The sequence below is a fragment of the Anopheles merus genome, chromosome 3L (assembly GCF_017562075.2).
Source record: "Anopheles merus strain MAF chromosome 3L, AmerM5.1, whole genome shotgun sequence".
Taxonomy (NCBI): Eukaryota; Metazoa; Arthropoda; class Insecta; order Diptera; family Culicidae; genus Anopheles; species Anopheles merus.
In genome coordinates this window covers 32,774,609-32,788,575 of record NC_054085.1, presented here as the reverse complement: position 1 = coordinate 32,788,575, position 13,967 = coordinate 32,774,609, and the positions used below count along the sequence as shown (strand labels likewise).

The following is a 13,967-nucleotide window of genomic DNA, read 5'->3' as shown; positions in this document are numbered from 1 at the left end:
GGGGAATCAAGTGAAAGTTTTCTAATTTGAAACCCATTTCCTAGACAAACGGCGGTCCCCTATGGGTTATGGGCCCCCTTTAATGGGGGTATTTGAGGAGGGGGTTTGGAATGGGTGCCATTTTGTTCTCGTTTATGTGTTTTTTGTTGTATCCTCTCTCTGTGCAGCTATGATGACCCGAATCCTCACTGGCGACACGCTTTTTAAAGGTTGCGCACACGCTGCTGGGAAAAATTGTCGTAAAGCTCACATTTTCCCTCCCAGAAAGAAAAAAAAACAACCGATCCGGAAGCGATTTTGGGAACGACTTTTACAAGTACGACCCCTTTTTTGCTGGGTATGTTGTTGCTGTAACTGCCTTCGAGTGTAAAGGACCGGGCACACCTTACCCTATGGTCCTATCCCGGCCCGATCTGCTGCTGGGCACAGAAAAGTAATGCACGGGAGAAAGGGGTTGGTTTTGGTCTTTTCTACGGTCCTTTCAAAACGGTATTCTCAGAGAAACACACACAGAGTGGCAGAGTACACATTACTACAGTCGTGTGCCATCAGCAGTCACAGAAGCAATCCACGCTTAACCCACGGTGCACGGTGCCAAAAACGATCAAGTACCAAGATTGCACCTGGAAATTGCTTTCCTCGCCTCGTGTTGCCATTTTAAGGAGCAAATGTGAACGGGTTCTCCCACAATAACCTGGAAGTAGGATTGGCTTCCCTTCCTTTTTTTTTTGTTTTTTTAGACGTAGAAAGGATGAAAGGTAATAATTTGCAACGAAAAACACTCGCTGACGGGGACGACTTTGAGATTTTGGTTTCCCATTTCCCGGGGAAAAATATGGTTCGTAAGATAATGTGTGCTGCTACCGCTTTCGTGTGGCCCCAAAGCAGAGCAAAAACAAGAAGTTGAAGTTGCCTTTACTCGTCAGCCAAACAGTATGGCGCAGTACGGGGCTGTAGTGCCTTTGTTCCCGGCGGGGAGCACAAAACTCCTTTCGGATGGTTTTGTTGACGTTCTTGTAATTGGTTATAAAAGGGAACTGATAGAGAGAGAGAGAGAGAGAGAAAGAGAGAGAGAGAGAGAGAGAGAGAAAAACAGTGCACTTTCAAGAAGCACGAGCTTGGAGGGCCACACAATGAACAATAAAATGGTACGTAAAGATGGAAATCTGATACACCATCACGGTGCTGGTGTGGTACAAGACAAGTGTACAATTTGTTCGTACGCTCAACAAGCTCCTCTCGGCGTCTTCTTTCACCCTGCACGAGCAAATGTAAACGAAATTGCACACATTCGATCGAAACGTTTTGGGGCGAAGACGGCCAAACCCGGGCAGCGAATTCTTTCGAACGCCCTCAGCCCATTTCGGGCGTGTGATAAAATGGAATTCCTTGTTTTCCCGGGGAACAGCTTGGGTGTGCGGACAGCAAAGAGGGTGGCGAAAACAACGGGCACCGCCACCGCCGCAGTGGATGCATAGTCTTGCGACAAAGATGAATATGTAAACAAGGACAATTATTTACAAGTGTTTCAGAGGAGCGCACGATCGCTACCGTTTAGGAATTGCCATCTGATTCACAGGCGGAGCAGGGCACGGGTGCTTTCGTTTCTTTTATTTGGCAATTTTTTCCAGTTTCCTCAGTCGTTGGTGTCTCGGCACGGGCAGCAGAAAGGATTCAAAGGATTCCAGTGTGTGGAAGACTAACGCACCGACGTCAACCGTAAGGGACGTAACGAACATGTAAAGCAGTAGAGGAAAACAACATATCAAAGGCACACGATCGTCGTCGTCGTCGTCGTCGTGGTGGGTGCTTTAATATTGTTCACTTCTTTCTTCTCTTTTCTGGTACATTTTACATGTAAACTAAACGTTTTATTTTTGTTTCTTTTTTTTTACTCGCGCCATGCATTCGCGCAAACACTTTGTTTGCTGAAATGGTTTCTTTCTTACTTTGATATCAGCATCAGGACTGTTGGCTTTGAGGTTGTTGTTTTTTTGTCTATTGCTTTTTGGTTCTTCTATAGTTTTGTCGATTGTCGCAAAGAAAGCCACTGGGCCAAATAGCGCGACTGTTTGCTTCATCAAGTGTAATGTTTCGCCCTTGTCCGTGTTCGTTCAGGTAACAAATACAGCAATAAGTGCAACGTTGTAATTGGTAGAGATAGAAGTTACAAATGAATTCGTTAAAACTAAGAGCAGATGCAAGGGGCAAAACAATGTTTTGTAATAATTTTTACACAAGAAAACTTAAAACATGAGCAAATCAGCGCAGCTTTTTTGTCAATATTAAATAGGCAATCTGTGTATTCAGGTTAAATCAGACAAAAACTTCAGAAAAGCCTATAAAACAAAAAACCACATGTTTTTTGAATGTATGATTAGGGTTAATGTACCAATTGCAATGACAGTACTAATAGTGGTTATTAATTTATTGCTGGTAATATGTAATATTCTCTGTTCTGTTACAAAGTGTGTACAAGAAGTTAAATTTATCCATTTTGTTATTCAGTAGCCGTGAAACTCCATGAAATATGTCAACATTATGCCGGAATCCTTAACGTTTCCTACGGATTTTCTTGGTTTTGTAAACAATGAATGTTGTTGTTGGAATAGTTTAGAGAGGCTTTGGCTCCAGCGGAGTTCTTTCGCCTCTCATGTAAACAATGAATACAAAACTACGAAATTGATTATTAAAAAACCATGAGGCAGTTTCCAATGAGCGATCGATGACGACCGATAGTTCATACTGTGCAATGATTCACCGATGAACAGGTTTTTGGTTCATTTTTAGCCAAAATTTGTCCACTGAAGGAACGGTGAAATTCTTTTTTGCTCATTTCAGAGTCATTATAGTTCATTTTGATTCATTTTTTATACATTTCATGAAATTTTTGTTTGCTGGGTCGTGTTATACATATAACTGATGTTCATTTTTGTTCATCAAGTTCATCGAAAATTATCGATCATCATCGATTGTTGGTCAGAAAGGGCTTGCATAACTATCATGGAATAGATTTGCTCAAATTTATTACCTTTGGTAAGATTTTCTTCATTTTTCGCTTTTTTATTATTAAAGTGCTTCAATAGGAACTTAAAAAAGTATGTGTCTATATTATATTGGTTCTAGTATTAGTATTCAGCAAAAAATAGTTCATTTTGGAAAACCCACGGAGCAGTCATTTTAATGGCAACAATGGTTGATGTTTGAGAAGCTAAAGCGTATTTTATTTGCTTTATGATAAATTACTCAAATATTTGCCTTATCGTCACTAGCACTAAAATCATCTGCATCACTACAAATAGCACCACTAATAGTACATTTACCCTACTTCAAAAACAAATTGCAGTGACTTTAATCCTACTGTAAACATTCGTTTCCTTATATCAAATTGTAGCGTGATTGTACCTTTCAAATGCCATAGTATTATAACAAAAATAATTTATATAACATTACAAAGGTTTGAAATAGTATGTGACAATCATGAAGACTAATAAAAGCGAATTTCACAACCCATCCCAATACAACGCGCACCAAATCCCTGCTCAAACAGACCAGCTGTTCGTGGGCAGGTTCTTTTTTTGTTCCGCACTGTTTGGTACAACGCGTTTTCTTTTCCCCGCTGTCTTTCGCTCTACGGAGAATATTTAAACGCTCATAATTTCAACCAAAAACAGAACAAAAAAAAACTGTATGCTTTTTTCTAGGCGCGCTAAAACACTACTACTGCAGGCTGAAAAATCACAGAACAATGAACCGTCTGTCCCTGCCAAGGACGATTACCGCGCTCTTGTGTACGAAGGTCCTGCAGAAGTACGCTTTGCACTGTAATCTTAATTGACTCGTGTAATTTGACCGCCAGCTTTTCATCCGACCGTAGCCAGCTTCCTGTCCCCTGGTTGCTCTCCTTTTTCGTCTTCTTTTTTTCATTTCATCCCACCTTTTAGTCGTTACCTTTTTTCGAGCTGCTTCGCTGGGCAAACAAGGGGACAAATTATTCTCCGAGCAAGCGCGGCCAGCCGGTTCCCAGTGGAACTTAATTATGATTATGTGTGTCTGTGTGTGTGTGTGTGTGTTCACGCCAACCGTGCGGAAGAACTACTATTTGCTCAAAACCGGTTCACTCGCGCGGCTGTCAATTTACGGGCTACGTACGGGCTCGTTCATCAAAAGGGAAGTCCGCGTAAAAGTAGCCCCCTTTGTCGGGAAAGCTTCCGGCGGGTGGGCTTTGGAAAATTGGAAGTCCAACATAGGGCAAGTAGAACAGCAGGAAGGAGAGGGAAACGTTGATGTAGTCCATCATTTTGCGCCCCCACTAGCCCAGCCCGCCCACTCCAGTGTGTCTTAATTTTTCTGCTCTCGAACGAATGGATCGCTTTACGAGCTTTCCTCCATTTCACGAGCATTCCGTGGTTTGAGGGAGGGGGGGTGTGCTTTTAATGATTCAGCTATTTGGGTGGCCATTGGGCCGAACGTTTGGAGGAAAAGTTAGTGCGTGACAAGACAAAGCCACAAAAGTGATGGCCGGCGTCGGGCTTGGGCAAATACAAGCGAATCATCCCCGCGTTTCCCATTAGCTTTACGCGATTTGGCGCTAGTAATTTAGTGTGCTTGGGCTTTTTGTTTGAACAAGAAGCAGTAAGCCATCCCACGACACACACACACCACACACCACACACACACACACACACACAACACACACACACACACACACACACACACACACACACACACACACACACCACACACACACCACACACACACACACACACACACACAACACACACACACACCACACACACACACACACAACACACAACACACACACACACACACACCACACACACACACACACACACACACACACACACACACACACACACACACACACACACACACACACACCACACACACACACACACACACACACACCACACACACACACCACACACACAACACACACACACACACACACACACACACACACAACACACACACACACACACACACACACACACACACACACACACAAAAGCTTACAAAAATGCTCAAATGGTCACTTAAGCGAACCGAAAAGCTAAAAAAAAGCGAACGAGTTTTCGAGCTGTCAAAATAAAAATCATGGCCTACTTGTCCGTCCGTGGTAGCTTTCCCTTTTCTTTCCAAAAATGGATGCCTTATTCCTCCTCCTTATCACCAGCGTAAGATGGCCGTTTAATGGCCGCCATAATTGAGCACTTCGGTGGCGAACAGGGGGCCTTCGCTTCAATAATGCGGAGAATAATTTACGGGTTTCATGCTAATCCTCCCGGCGATCGAGCGAACGCCAGCAACAAAGCACCATAACCGGCAAGGACCACTGTGCGGAAAGGGGCAACCAATTTGATTTGGTGAGAAAACCGGTTTTCCAATTCCCGCTGATCCATCACATGGTGAGATGTAAGTGCGCAGTGCATTCAACAGAGAAAATGCGTTTGATTATCGGGATGGGTTTTCTTTTCCCTTTTTGTTTCCTCTTCCGGCTGCGCTTGCAAACACTGATGTACTGCTGTACGGTGGATAAGCAGCTGCGCGTTATCGCTCGTATAAATCAGCCTCACATAAAGCCCGTAAATGGGCGCACACTCGCTCTCTCCCCCCCGCTCACCGAACCCATCTGTCGAACGCCATTTTGTCTGTTATCAATCTTGATTACATCAATCACGGGTAAGCGTCAAATCCACGCGGCACGGAACGGAACGAACGCACACCTCGTCCGCGCAGCAAAACATTGTCACATCCGCGTCACAGCGAAACTTTACAGCCGATCCGGGATGAAGCGATACGAGCGAGCAATTGAGCGCGCCCTGCAGCACTAAATACCGCCCACGGCTACACGCGCGGCACATATCATCATCAAGCACATAATGTACCCGATTTGTAAGTGGCGGAGTGGGGTCCCATCATTTTCTTGAAGAAACAGCGCCCGGAGCCTATCTCATCCGTACGTTCGATCGGTGTACGGCCGCCGGTCGAGTGTCGGATATCATTACTTTTCATTGCAATAGTAAGGGCGCGTGCACAATCCGGCACTGCCGGTACTATAATCGACCGGACATAAGTCATCCGACGCGTTGTGGCTTGCTAGCACGGGGAGAGAGAGAGAGAGAGAGAGAGTATATGGGGAGAATGAATCACGTACGTCGTGTTTTTCGAGTGGTCCTCGTAGCGCTGCGCTGACCTTTTCGCTGTCCACACTATTCCATGATGTTTGGACCATGCTTGGACGGTGGGTGAACCGGTGGGCGACGACGGCGTAAAGGAAGTAAATTGTGTGTTACAACACGTGTCACGTACACGTGAACCAGTTATTTTACGACCTGTCAGGGGGTCCTTTCGAATGGGTTGATTGGTCGATGCTCACGGGTCGGGTTTCCGCCGGGTGCGGGGAAGAGTTAATTACAATGAGACACTGAATAGTCGATCTGTTCGGTTACGTGGCATGCTTGGATATGGTTGGGCGATGGATCCTTTTGGTGATAGTTTATTTTTGCTGGGAGAAAACAATAAAACTGCTAACTAAACTAATGCGTGTGATAAATGCTGATGATTTTGGTCAGCGCTTTTTCTGAACTATTTTTACCCAAAAAAGAAGACTCATTTATAAGTTACTTAGAATTCAAAATCGTCAAAATAGAAAATGAATCTTAAAAATCAATAAAACAAGAAGCTTTTGTTTATTCCGTTACGATAAGAAGATAAAGTTTTGCTTTATGTAGCCAAATAAACGCTTGATTAGAAAGACTTTCCATAGATAGCGGCCAGCACTATCAATGGTTTAATTAGTAAGTCACTATCTAATCTGTTTATAATGAAGATATCTCTCTCAGTTGTGTTTGTAATCTCGTTCGCTCGTTTTCTATCAGCTCGAGTTTCTCTATCATTATAGTTGTTCTTATTGAAGTTATGAAAGCTTTTCTTATCTTTTATTTCAAATTTGATATACTTATACTTAAGTCTTCTCTCAACAATTACGATTCTTGCGCCCTCTATGAGCAAATTTAGCTAGCTTTTGTTTATTTATTTATTTATTTATTTATTTATTTATTTATTTATTTATTTATTTATCTATTTATTTATTTATTTATTCAAATCTGTTCAACTGTTTGCCTATTTGAACAATAACTTAAACTTATTTACGCTACTAATCCAACTTAACAGTATACTAGTTTTAAATTACTAAGTTGAATTTAATAATAGAGCGAACCAAATATTATATTATATTTTGGAAAATATAAGAACCCACGCTACAATTCCCATTGGAGAGCTATAATTTTCCTTGCATATTTCACCATTTTCCCGATTTTATTCACAGAGCAAACATTCCCTGTGGCGTACACTTTATTCAAAGAATTTATTACAAACACAAAAAAATGCAGTGTTTGCCGAAACAGAGAAGCTATTTTATGCTTCTCGCAACTGAATGAATCATTTTATTCCCGCCCACCAGTCGGGGAAAGCGTCGCTTTTTTTTTTCTTCCTTTGCACAACTTTCTCCCACTGTTGCTTCAAACAAAACTGAAAGCTCCCGCACACTACCCGCTCCAAGGTTTTACCATTAAGGCTGCAGAAAAAGCCAAAGAAAATGGAAACCAACCGAGGCATCGCGAAGAAAAATAAGCGAAATAAAATCAAGAAAAGACGCTCCTGTTGTCCCCTATTCAGTGGACAACTTTACCCGGTGGAAGTGTGTGTGTGTGTGTGTGTGTGTGTGTGTGTATAGGTGTCTGCTTCCTTTGACGAGCGGAAAAGCTTCAGCAGTCCGAAGATGGACGGTAACGACGTAATAGGGATGTTACGGTAAAATCTTCTTTCTGTCAAAATTCCCTCCCGACGCACCTGATTCATCTGTGTGTGTGTGTCCCTGTGTGCAAAAGAGAGAGAGAGAGACAAAAAAAAAACCCACCTAAAGAAAACGGAACGACCGGAAGTCCTCCCCACACTACCATCCGCTTCATGCCGCCGCGCTCAAGTTACTGTAAGCTGCATTCTCCCATCATGTCCGGGGTTCGGTTTGATTTAGGTTCCGATCCTTCGCCTCACCGTGTCCACGGGAAGGTAAAAACACCTTCTTTGCAGCGGGAAAAAGGAACACAACCACAATGGCGGGAATGTGCTTTCCTGTTGGCTCTGCACTTTGCCCCAAACCAAACCAAGCGCCCCCGTTTTTTCAATGTTTCGCTGTGTAAAGAGAAACACAATAACGACACGAATACCGGGGTGTGGGGTCACGTGGCAAGATGAAAGCCATCGTCGGGTGTTAACAAAAAACTGCCCGATGTTCACCGACGCCACGCGAAATTGTCCACTGAAACTCACACACACACACACGCGCGCAGACACAAAGCTGGGGCTGGTGGCGATTTGCCAGAAAAAATCTGGGATGATATGAAGGCAACAACTCTAACGAAAAAAGGAAAGAAGAGAAGCAAAAAATCCATGCCAACCCAGCCCGTCGACTGTGACCGAAGGAAAAATCTTCAGCGCACGAGGGTCAAGGCAACCGGGGTCACACACACACACACACACACACACACACACACACACACACACACACACACACACACACACACACACACACACACACACACACAAAGGTATGGATCTGTGGAGAAGCGGTACTTTTGTGGAGGAATGTACGTGAGCGTCGTGCTTGGAATACATTTTAAGCCTCCGTGTAAAAGGCCTCTGACACTCCTCTCGCACACAGCTACACACATAAAGAAACACATCGCCATCAGTCCATCGGAATCTGCTGACGCTGACAGCCACCGTAGTAGTAGTAGCAGCAGCAGCAGCAGCAGCAGCAGCAGTAGTTGCCTTATTTTTGGGGGGAGAAAAAACGCCCTTAAACAACACACTGCAAGCTTAGTTTTTCATGCAAACTAATTCCCGACCGGGAGAGGGCATCGAATGATGAGGCGAATATGCTTCCCAGGACGCTGGGCGGCCGCTGGCAGGGGTCCAAGTTCATTACGGTTCGTGACGGTGTAAACACGCAGCATCAGGAGCTGGTGAGGTTCTTCCCACTGGAAGCATCAGCGTGGAGAGAGAGAGTACTTGCTTCTGCTGAACAGACTTGCCGCTTACCTAAAGGGGCCACTGACTAGAGCGACAGTCTTTTCTCCGGTAACGGCAAGGTGAGGACTTGTGTTTTTGGCCAGGGGGGGGGGGGGGGGGGTGGCTTTCATTTATTTTCATTTCGTTTCTATCCTACCAAAGGTTCGCGCGTTGTTCCAGCACGTACAGGCCGCTGTGTCGTTAAGGTGTTCAAGTGGACGGGCGATGGCGTTAGTTATCACGGGGCTTGTGTGCGAATCGATATCGGCAGGCCGGTGTGTTCTGATACTGTATTTACAGCGAGCAAAACGATTTTACAGATTTCCAATCGTCACAATCTCCGAGGTCGCAACGGCCACGGCGACGACTTGTTGAGTTCTACTATTGAGCGTTTTTTTTTCTTCTTTCCCTATTCTCGATCGGCTATCAGCAATCGTGTCTTCCGGTTATTTGCCACTAACAGGCAGCGTAGGCGAGTTGTTATCGCGATTGAATCAATGGGACGAAAATTGAATGCAAATGATACCCGAGCAACCGGGAGACGACGAGAGCACGTAAGATAGGCGCAGGTTTATGAGTATGGGAAGGTTAAATTAATTCAAACGCGCCCGCGGAATCGACGCTCGGGAGACAATCGAATGGGATAAGGTTTTGGGGGTGTAATTTGTAAGAGACAAGGTCCACGCTTTGTCTTTATTGTACTAAGAGTAGTGTACGCATGTTGAGTTTTATGAACTTCGACTGCTTCATTATTTCTGTTTGATGCCGATTTGCTTAATTGATAAGGAAGCACGGTGTGGCACGTGTTTTGTTTAAAGGTATTTTTTTGTAGATTTGCTAGTTTTGGCTGTTTAGATTTCAACGAATATCCCTGTTTCTGGGTTTTATTCCAATCCAACCAAAGCTGTTATCACGCGTAAGTTGGTATTTTTGGTTCTTTTTCTGCTCTGAATTACAAACCCCTGTGAAAAAGATATGCCTTTTCGGCTTGTGATGTGTCGGAAGTGATATTGCAAGATTAAAAATGAACTTTGTATGTTGGAAATTAGACTCTTGCGCCCTTTTTGGACAGGATCCTTGGACATTTCTATTGGATTTGACCAACAAGGGTGCTATAAATAGCGATGTGCTTTCTGAAGTGCACCCACGACTCGGATCCAACTCCGACTGTTGATAGTTTCATTCCGACTCCGGCAAAATGGGAATCACTAGTTCCATCTGGATCGGAGTCATCCGGAGTCGAGGTCGTTCGAAGTAGTTCGGAGACGTCCGGAGACGTTCGTAGTCGTTCGAAGTCGTCGAGAGACGTTTGGAGCCGTCCAGAGTTGACGGGAGTCGGTGGGAGTTAACTAGAGCCGTCCGGTGCAATGTGCTTGTTATCAGACATTTCATTTCGTCGTGTATTTTTTGTCTTATAGGCATTTGCTCCGAAGGCCGACTTCAGACGACTCCGACTCCAGCAAGATTTCGTAAAACTCAGGACGACTCCGAACGACTGCTACCCGGATGACAACTTCGGACGACTCCGGACGACTCTGGAAGACTCCGGACGACTCCGAGGGATCCCTACACGGACGACTCCGAACTACTCCAACTCCGGTCGACTCTGGTCGACTATGGACGATTTCGGATGACTCCGGACGATACTGGATAACTTCGGATGACTACAGACGGCTCCAGATGATTCCAAACGACGCCGTATAATGCTGGGCGGATCTACCTTCCGGAGTCGGTTCCGAAATTATCGGACTCGGATTGGAGACGACTCCGGATTTTTGCCAACTTTACCTATCACTCCTATAGAGTCCAATTCCCATTACATTAAGTTCATTTCGCTTAAGAAAGAGTCAATAAAGTGTCCCACAGCTATGATAACTCCTGGTAAATCCTGTACGGGCCATGAACCCATATGACAGTCATGTTGTCGAGTCGTGCATGTTGACTATTGTGCCACAGGATTGCCTTAAATCTCCTAAGTGACTCAATGATCAACCATCAATTGGGAAGAGACCCTTGTCTACTTTGAACGATTGGGACAAAATCACAAAATCTACATCAATCTACATCAATCTACATCTACATCAAATACAAAATCTGATACAAAAACAGCACCTAGATGGACCACAATCCCGGTGAAAAATCTATTCTAAAATCTTATTCTTCTATTTGACGTAAACGTTCTACGCGGACATGCCGGCATATATAGGCATTCGGTACTTCTAATATCTATAATATTATATTGCAATTATTAAAACCCAAATGAACATTTTTAAACGACATTTCAGTTGAACGATGAAGTACCCATTTCACATCTCCTATCAAATAAACGCATCATATTTCGATGTATTCTTTCTCTGTGAGCAGGTAATTGCTTAAAGTAATGAAATAACTTATGCCTTTCTTTCGCCAGCTCGTAAGACACACCCGCTGCAAAGGCTCGCGCCTGCTGGGACTGCCAAACGGTTTCGCGCACAAATTAGATCAAATCTGCACGATTCGCACGAGTTTCCGATTTCTTCCGAGGGCGGGCAAGGGACGATGACGCGCAGTAATGAAGCTGATTGCGCCAACTGTGTCCCACTTCTTCGCACAACCCACCCCTGCTTGGCGCAGCTCAACGGAAGCGAACGAAATTCGATATATTTTTCCATCCGTCTAAGCACTTAGCCCCCCCCCCCCTCTCTCTCTCTCTCTCTCTCTCTCTCTCTCTCTCTCTCTCTCTCTACTGCTTGCGAAACTTCCCAACTTCCCCCGAGAGCAAGAATGATCACTTTTTTTCTCCTCCCCCTGAGCTAACAACTTACACTAAGACAATGCAATTATTTTCTTCGAGCGGGAGGAGATTGGTCGTTTATCACACATACATACGTGTGCGTTCACGCAGAGGACATACGTTCTTCATTCAATGGGGGGCGAAAGGAAAAAAAGAACTTTGCTTCTTTTCTATGTGTATGTGTGTGTGTGAAAGCGCCAAGATGATTGCAGCTCGAATTTCCGATGGCCGCGGGAAAGGGCCGCCAGAAGCTAACCGAAACTCTGAAAGCGCAATGAACCGTGAACCGGGGAAAATGAGCAATTATTTTTCCGGCTCCATTTTGTAAAGATTCTTACAGGGTTTCCCACGATTTATTGGTCGGTTCCCATCAATTTTTGGTGGGTTCCCATATTTTGTTGATGCGTTCCCACGATTTTTTGGTCGTTTCCCAGAATTTTTGGTCCAATTGTATTGATATCCAATCGGAAAATACCAATAAATTATGGGAACGAACCAAAAATCTATGGGATACGACCAAAAAATCGTGGGAACGCACCAAAAAATCATGGGAACTGACCAATAAATCGTGGGAAACCCTGTATCTTAAGAATCCTTTTTTTTTGTTGTGGAGGGTGTTGTTGTTCCGCAAGCTTTACCATTATTATCCGACAAACCGATATGATGTGTATTGGTTTGCGCTTGCTTTTAAATGATTCCCTCGGTTCGGTCGGTTCATTGGCGGCCTCCCTCTCATTCGCTACCTTTCCCATCGGTGTGTGCGTACTTTTTTGCCCCCGTTTTTTGCTTCATTACACTGCCGTAAAAAGAGGCGAAAGTATTTTGGCCCATTCTTTGGCGCCACCACGACGGCCGGGGGGGGTATCAAATTACAGGTTTTTAATATCCCATTACTAAATTCGTTAGGAATTTTTGCTCATTTCCCTTTTGCTTTCCGAACACTTTCCCTCCATTTGCACGTTCTTCATCTTTAGGTTGTGTAGCGTGTGTTTTTTTTTTCTTGCCCAACAAATTCCTTTGTCTTCCTTCATTTAAATGCTACACCGAGTGTAATGAGCACCAGCGAAGAAGAAAAGCAGAAGAAGAAGAAACAAAAAAACACTCACCTAATTTCATTAGTCCTTACAGCGTGTACCTTTGAATGAAGGTACGTGCGTTTGGCCAGCAGAAAGCACATCAAGAAAGACGACCCGGCAAAGCTCTTTGTTTGTGTGCCTCTCAAGCAATGTACGCACGAGACATCGAGCTCCTGTTCCGAAGGAGCGCCACAAACGAATAGGCGGCCTGGTGGAAACTATTTCCACTATTTTGTGTACCGTTTTTGGGAGGCTAAATCCTTCGGGGACATTTGGCGAATGGACCAGCTCGCACAAAAAGGGCGTGCCAAGGCAGCGTGGATATCAACACCAGCACACCAGCACCACACCGGCAAGAATGTGTGATGTAAATGCGTAAATCCGGCTCGAAGGACCAAAACCGGCACACTTCCACGGTGCGACGGAAGGCATGATGACGGGGTGTAACATTTTTGTTGCGCGATGGTGTGCGATAAATTAGGAAACGATGGTGAAAAATTTGCAAACACCGCAAGCATTTCGGCAAGTACCGGAGCAAGTCCGAGGGCTCGGGAAGCGAAACCAAACCAAGCCTGTTCTTCGCCGGAGGGTTTTGAAAGATGGTTTCATTTTTCATTCATTATTTTCCAATTATGTCTAATTCGTTTCCTCCCGTTTTTTCCCTTCCATCTTTCCTTCAGTAAAGGGGGGGACGGACGGACACTCACAATCAGCTAGATGGAAGATTGATTTCAAAAAATCGTCCTCTCAGCATAATTTTGAAATAAATATATATATTTTTATAATTACATTTCTTCCCCACAATGCTGGCTGGGTTTGGCTGGTGGAAGTAAAATTTCGTTTTAATGACACAAGAAAAACCCAGCAAACACACAGGCACACACACACAGCTGCAAACGAAGTGGATGGATCGAAATCCGTCCCAGATCCCAAGGATAAGCAGCGCGCGCGCTGGGTGAAAATTCTTTTCAAATCATATTAAATGAAAAGTATTCGCTAAAGCGCTTTGGATTAGATGAATG

General features: G+C 44.4%; 1 protein-coding gene and 1 long non-coding RNA gene across 4 annotated transcripts in view; both read right to left on the bottom strand.

Moving 5' to 3' along the window:
- The window catches only part of LOC121598740 (matrix metalloproteinase-2), a 264,445-nt gene that overhangs the window by 122,811 nt on the left and 127,667 nt on the right, over positions 1–13,967 (bottom strand). The gene's annotated exons all lie outside the window — the stretch shown is intronic.
- LOC121598743 overlaps positions 1–13,967 on the bottom strand; it is a 104,243-nt gene that overhangs the window by 53,824 nt on the left and 36,452 nt on the right. The window lies entirely within an intron of this gene.